At 41.4% G+C, this 7,271-nt stretch overlaps 1 pseudogene; it reads left to right on the top strand.

Annotated features, from left to right (window-relative positions):
* The first annotated feature begins 1,179 nt into the window (after window positions 1–1,179).
* LOC116104522 lies at window positions 1,180–2,103 on the top strand (annotated as a pseudogene).
* The last annotated feature ends 5,168 nt before the right edge of the window (window positions 2,104–7,271 follow it).

Genomic DNA, 7,271 nt, shown 5'->3' on the forward strand with positions numbered 1-7,271 from the left:
AAGTCACAAACCATTTTCTCCCTCTTATCAGTCACAAAATGTATTCCATTTGTTACCATTTTCATGTTTTGTATGTGGAGAAGGCAGACATTTCTTGACAACATTATCACACTAATAAACATTTCGGAGAGTGAGACCAACAAGATAATCCGACCAGAAAATCCTAGACCTCATGCCTCCAAAGTGGTCAAAATGTTCTTCTGAGAGAGACAATGATGTTAGGGGAGTCTTAGACTGGAATACATAAGAGAAATCATGATATTTGACTTTGCACACAGTGAGTATAAGTTGTCTTTGAATAACTTTTCTGAAAAGTTGGGAAGGAAAACTGTGCTTGTTATAAACATCTAAGTCGTCAAGATGCAGGCCATGCAGATGAAGACATCGAGATAATGTTGTTTAAGGAGATATCAAGGAGAAAAAAAACCTGTCTATATTGGATTGTAATAGAAGAATAAACTTGTCAGGAAAACTAAAGGCACAGGGCTGAAGAGATTGCTCTGCAGCTAACAGCACATTACTGCTCTTGCAGAAGACCTGGGTTGCAAGGAATAAATCCCAGGTCCCTATAACTCCAGCTCCAGGAGATTCAAGGGCCCTCTCTTCATCGGTACCTCCTTTCACATGAAACAAGTTTGTTGTATCATTTGAAATAAAAAGTACTGTTTCAAGGATGCAGAATTCTTCCATTGTCAGAAGAAATTATGGTTGAATGTTTCTTTTGTGGTTCTCAGTTTAGACATCAGTGCTGACCTGAGTGAGCCCCATTCTTTTAGAATAACGGTTCGGTTCAGTTTGGATTAAAGTTGCTGAGTAGTGAGCTGAAAGGCTGATTAAAGACTATTAAAGAAGGGTGCCCAACATCCCAAAGTTACTCAGACTTGATTTTGTTTTGCCTCTAATTCAGAGTCTCACATATTCTGCCTGGCCTTGAACTTGCCACAAAGCTAAGGATGATCTTGAATAGCCGGGACAACCCCATAGCAAGACTAGCAGTCTCAACGAACGTGGATCCCAGAGATCTCTTGGACACTGAGCCACCAACCAGGCAGTTTACACCCACTGATATGAGATCCCCAGACATACAGCAGAGGACTGCCTGATCTGGGCTCAGTGAGAGAAGATGCACCTAACCTTTGAGAGACTTGAGGCCCCAGGGAGTAGGAAGGTATGGTAAGGATGGGGACATCCTCTTGCAAATGCAGAAGTAGGTATGGGACAAGAAATAGTCAGAGGGTGAACCAGGAGGGGGATAATGACTGGGCTTTAAAAAAAAAGAGAGAGAAAACAGAGAATTGAGCAAGTTACAGCAACCCTCTGGATTCCTGGACCTATGGCACTTGTCAGGTAGATATGGCAACAATCAACCTTGCTCTGTGGCTTCAAGAAAGGTTTGAAAAGAACACACAGTATACTCTGAAGAACAAAAGCACCTGATGCAAGAACATTTTGATGCATGCCAGTACCTAGACAAGGAGAAACTTGGGGAGCTGGCAGAATTGGTTCATGTGACAATGACAGAGATCAAGACCTGGTCCAAGAACAAGCGGGCTAAGTCCAAGAAGACAAATATCCAGAATATTTCAGAAGCTCCACCAGAGACAATTGGAAGCTCTAATGCTGTTTTTGAGTCAACCCATTTTCCTGGTTCCATACCTCTTGTTGCCACTGAGAATGGAGAGTCCATGTATTCAGGCACATTCGATGTGGATTCCATTCCCAAACTCAACTGCAGCCATGAATCTTCTCTGTCTCATTATCAGGCCTGTGATGGACACAGGCATAGTCAGGAAGATGTGCTTGTTGGCCATTCCCTTGTTACAGCTGGAGACTCTGTTCCATTAGTAGCAGTTGAAGCCCAGATTCACGTAGCAGTAGCTGAAGCTCCAGTTGGCCTTGCAGCTGCTGCCCAAGCCCCAGAGGATGCTCAAGGTTCAGGTCCATCTGCAGAGGAGCTCTGGCAAAGGATCCTTGAAGACTTTGACAATTCGGAGGACTGGCTTACTCTGACATAGAACCCAACTCCACGTTATATCTCTTAGCTCCTTGACCAGTCCAGGCCTTACACCCTGGAATGAAGAAGTGTGTTATGCACACCCTTAACCTCAGTATTTGGGGAAATTAACCAGTCCTATCTGTACAAGTTTCATACCACTGTGCTTTATATAGTGAGGTTGTACCAAAGTCAGTTTAGATATTCATTGTTTATTGTTAGATTATTGCTCATTAAATAAAAGGAGAAAATAGTAACTGTAAAAAAAAAGATTAAAAAATAATAATAAAGATTAAACAAACAGCCAAAAAAAAAAAAAAAAACAGAGTGCCTGAAGAAGAAGTCCAGTAACATGGTGGAGGTCGCAGGGAAACCCAGTGATGGCCATGATTCTGGCCTGTAGCATGCTGCCCCTCTCCTTGAGCAATGGAGGTGTCTTATTTTGTACTGGTGCCTTTCTTTCCTCCCGCAGCTACTTGAAAAACAGAACCGGGTCCTCAATCATCTTTGGCTAAAATCCTTTGGCTTCGGATCGTAGTTTAACCTGCAGTAGACTCACAGTTAGCTGTTAAATATGAAACCAGGAGAGAGAGGGAGGAAGGCAGTTCAGAGGACAGGATACAGAAGCTGTGCGCGCAGACTTCTGAGCAGTGAAGCAATGCTCTAGACAGCAGCTGTCAAACACAAACTCTAAGCTACTCACTGCATAAATCGTGTGCATTGCTCCCTTCTTCTCATGGTTTCCTCTCACTGGTAAGGGAAAAATATTTTTTGGGGGAAAAAAAGAACCAATTGTTTTATTAATAACTATTGTTATGATGACATACAACAGAAAATAAAGTCCTGCAAAATGGACAACAGCCTTACTTTCTTACTTTCTTTCTTTCTTACTTACTTACTTATTTACTTACTTACTTACTTACTTACTTACTTACAACAGAAAGAATTTTGTATAGAAGCCAAGTTCTTGAAAGTGTGTTAGGTGACCAAATTATGCTATTTTTGTCATTACCAAGACAAAGTTCTGTCTTTAATGCCCTGGAGGGCTTAATTCCTGTACTTAAGCCACTCTACCCCCAGGCTTTCCCCTGTGCACCTGTTTCCAGATCCCTCTGGACTAACAGGTCATCATGGTTTGCAGAGAATGTTGACTCACTCTGGAAGGTCCCTGCAGAGTGCACTTGCCTGTTTGGAACACTCCATCTCTTATCTCATTGTTTCCAAAGTCATGAGTTTGCGCACACGAACAAGAGCACACACGAGCCAACTCTCAGACTCTTTGGCTCATCTCTTCTGAGCCCCATCACCTTACCTCTGTGTATGTATGATTATAAAAGCACCTTGTAACTGGGATGAATTAGCAAAAATCATAAATTATATTCCTTTCGTTTCAACAGCAAGTGAACTGGGAAAACATTGTCTGGCAAGCAGAATTGTATTCACTGTGTGTTCGGATCATGTGGAGCAGATTTAAAAACAATCATAGAATGTTTCAATGTCCAAATTATGGACAAGAAACAAACAAAAAAAATCAGAATTACTCTCCTGGCAACTTTATAAGAACCAGTGCATCTGGTTCTCACCCCCTTCTGAGATTGCTCCTTCTAAGTTGTCAATACGCCCCAGCTACATATCAACTGCCTGAGAAAACACAATGCAAATTGTCCAGTTGTCTTTAAACAGAGAAGACTGTGCAGTATGCAGTGAGGAGACCATTTGGAATGTAAATTAAGCAAGCTTCCAGCAGTTCACCTTGATCACAGCCTTCAATTTACTTCTGTCCTTCCAATTGCTTCCCACTGGTTCCCAAGCTATATTTCCTCATTATTGTTCATCTCCTACCACATCCCTTACTGCAAGACTTCAATTCCCTTAGATTACAACACTAGAACCACTGTCCATTCCTAAATTTCATTGGTTCTTACTTGAACCAGGCAACCTGGAATAAATTCATGGCTTCACCAGTGTGGAGGAGAAAGACAACAGAAACAACCTAATGGAAAGAAAGCTTGGGCTTTGTGGTTTGCAGTAAACATGACCTCTACATTAGACATGTCTACCCCCTCCTTCTGCACATAGAAAAAAGAATTGGTCCAGAAAGGAAGTAAAGAAACCTGCTATGTCTGACATGACCTCCAGAGCATGCTGTTTTGCTCCCCAGCCATCCAGGACATCTCCACATTCATAAACAGAACATTTGTAAGGGAAGGGTCATACATTACATCACAGAATTGTGGGGTTTTGTTTTTGTTTGTAAACCAATGAGCTATGGTTTGCAAGTCAGCATAATACATTTCTTCCATATCTATATAGGTACTGCTTGGAAAGACAGAGGTCTCCTTTACCACGCACTGGGTGTATGTAGCATGTGATTCTTCTGCACTGGAGTGAGTATACTTTTTATGTGATCTCCAGTGTTCAGATTGATTTAATTAACAGCCTAGGATAGATGCATTGAAGGAAACAAGCCCCATCCTTTATCAATGCTCCCCTAACCCCCTGGTCTTTTTGAAAATGCTACCATCTGTTTAGCATCATAACTCCTTCCCTTCCGTGGAACTATGAATTTATGTACTCGGGTCATATATTATCTGAGAATATCTTGCATGTAATTTAAGAGCCAAAAGTTTCATCTTCTAAATGGTGATTATGATGATGATGGCTAGAATATTTGTTATTCAGAAATAAAAGGGCCACACCCATCAAAAATGTATTTTTATATCAAAGACCATGATATAGACAGAAAGGCAGACAGACAAACAGAAACACACACACACACACACAACACCACACCAATCCACACCATGCCATAAAGTATGAAAAGTTCACTTTTTTGAGCACACAGTCACCAAGCTGATATGAAGGTCAAGAGCAAGGATCAGGATGAGAATGAACCAAAAGATTTTACTGTGACTTTTTTGGTTTGATTTTCCTTCTATCTCCAAAAGAAGGATGGCCTGATATTTCTCCTCAGCCTACACAGATGAGAAGCAAACAGTAAAAAAAGGTGAAGCTTCAAGTGTCAGCAGTCAAATATTAGAAGTGGATTCAGGCTTCAGTTCCACAGCATATTCTATGTCCATGGCTTTCCAAGGGTCCCTTGTTGGAACCTCCCTTTAACCCTTTAAAGCAGTACTTCTCATCCTGTAGGTTGTGACCCCTTTCACAGTTGAAAAAAACCCTTCCACCTAAAGCCACTGGAAAATAAAGATACTTATATTATGATCCAAAACAGTAACAAATTTACCATTATGAAGGAACAACAAAAAGAATTTTATGGCAGGGGTCACCACAGCGTGAGGAACCTGTATGAAAGGGTCGCAGCCTTGGGAAGGTAGAGAACAACTGCTTTAAAGCAATTGATTAGTCTTGGTTCACAGATGAACAAGTTAACAGCCAAACAGGAGCACAGACAAACAGCGATTAGTGCTAAACGGAGAACGTGACCTAACATCTGTCTAGTGTCATCATTTGAGTTGACCTTGACCAGGAAGCCAAGCAATCTAATAATGCCACCGGACAACCACCAGGATGATAAAATTCCCACTAAGTCAGTCTTATTATGGATCATCAAACTATGTCCTTGTTAGTATACCTATGTTTCCAGTAATGGATGTAGTGGGGTGGGATACAGAGCTCAGACGGTGGGCATATGGGGTAAAGAAAACGAGGCCACAGGATACCCACTCACAAATAAGTTTCTTTCCTAAAGAGGTTTTCACGTCTTTTCCTGACACTTCAGACATCATCTCGGGGGTGAGTAAAACACCGATGTGAGTGCTTTGAGCCCTATGCCCACATGGCAAGGGGAAATAAAACCCCATAGAAATGTGTTGCTTGGTAGCCCTGCAATTTTCTAAGCAGATGCGTACAATTTCTTCAAAGACCTGGGAACACTGTTTTCTTTCCCTCAATGATTGCAGAGCTGGTGACATGCTACAGTCCTGGCATGCAGTCTTACAGAAATGCACAAAACGGTCCTCATCCTCTCAGGATCTGTTTCCTTCCTGACAGGCCTAAATGAATGAGTAACTGCCTCCTTTCTAAGTAAATGTTGGAACCAGCACTGTGATTTTGGGATGCTGTCTGGGAGAGATTCCGTCTCAGAGGCAAAGTGTTACCCGGAACTCTGAGGTCAGTCACGTCACTATTCAGACCAGGGCTTAAAGCGTAATTGGAACTGAATGGATGAATATGTCACCAAATTTATGGTGTCTAGTTTTCAAGAAGTTATATATAGTCGATTAGGGAAGTGATGAGACTCTCTTAGACATCTTCCCCGGGAGATAGCAAGTTATGATGCTGGGTGGGGCCCAATAAGTGGTGTTCTAGAAAACCCTTTTTAGTACTCAACCTTTTGCAGCAGGTCTGAGATGAAGCAGGTTATACCACATAGTGGCTTCCTTGAGCCACTGGTGTTCAGTTATCAATGAGCATGCTCATAATTGTGCTATATTGATTTTGAGGAGAGACACTATGTCAGTAAGAGAAGTTCCCAGTAATAGCATGCATGTGCAGGTGAAGTTCTGAGACCACTCTCTCAGAAAAAAAAAATATCAGGACAGGGAGGAAGGACTGTGCGCACATGTGTGTGTGTGTGTGTGTGTGTGTGTGTGTGTGTGTGTGTGTGAGAGAGAGAGAGAGAGAGAGAGAGAGAGAGAGAGAGAGATTGAGAGAGAGAGAGAGGTACTTTTTAGCTTTGTCATTGGTGATAAGTCAGCGATTAACTTTCTCAGTATGCCTTTATGCCCTGGCAGCTCTCTGGTATGAGCCCAACTTCATTGAAATGGAAACACAAGGTGGAAGAAGCCAGCCCAGACTGTCATGTATGACTGATGACTTAGAAGTGATTTTCTATTATCCAGGTTAGCCTTGTAATTAAATAAAAGCAATGGATGGAGATGGCGTCATTCAGAGCCTTGAATTCCCATCAGCAAGTGAGCGCCAAACAGAAGATTGAGCTAAACATGTTTAAAGATTTCATAGTGATTTAAATGCATAAAATATCATTGTGATAATGGTTCAGTGCTTAGACTAAGACCTTGTATCTGGCAGGTATGATGTACTCATTACTTAAACAAAGACTTAGCAGTATATTTTAAAAATATTTTAGTATCCCCAAACCACAGAATGTTTCCAATCTTAAACTAATTGATCTTTAACAACATCCTGCAGGTACTCAAGAGAGTTGATGAAATATTCTCTTTTTAACAGCAGAGGAAACTGAGATAGGAAGAAGTTAAGTGATTTGGAAAGATAACATTTAACCAATAAATCA

This window comes from Mastomys coucha, unplaced genomic scaffold (assembly GCF_008632895.1).
Source record: "Mastomys coucha isolate ucsf_1 unplaced genomic scaffold, UCSF_Mcou_1 pScaffold22, whole genome shotgun sequence".
Lineage (NCBI taxonomy): Eukaryota > Metazoa > Chordata > Mammalia > Rodentia > Muridae > Mastomys > Mastomys coucha.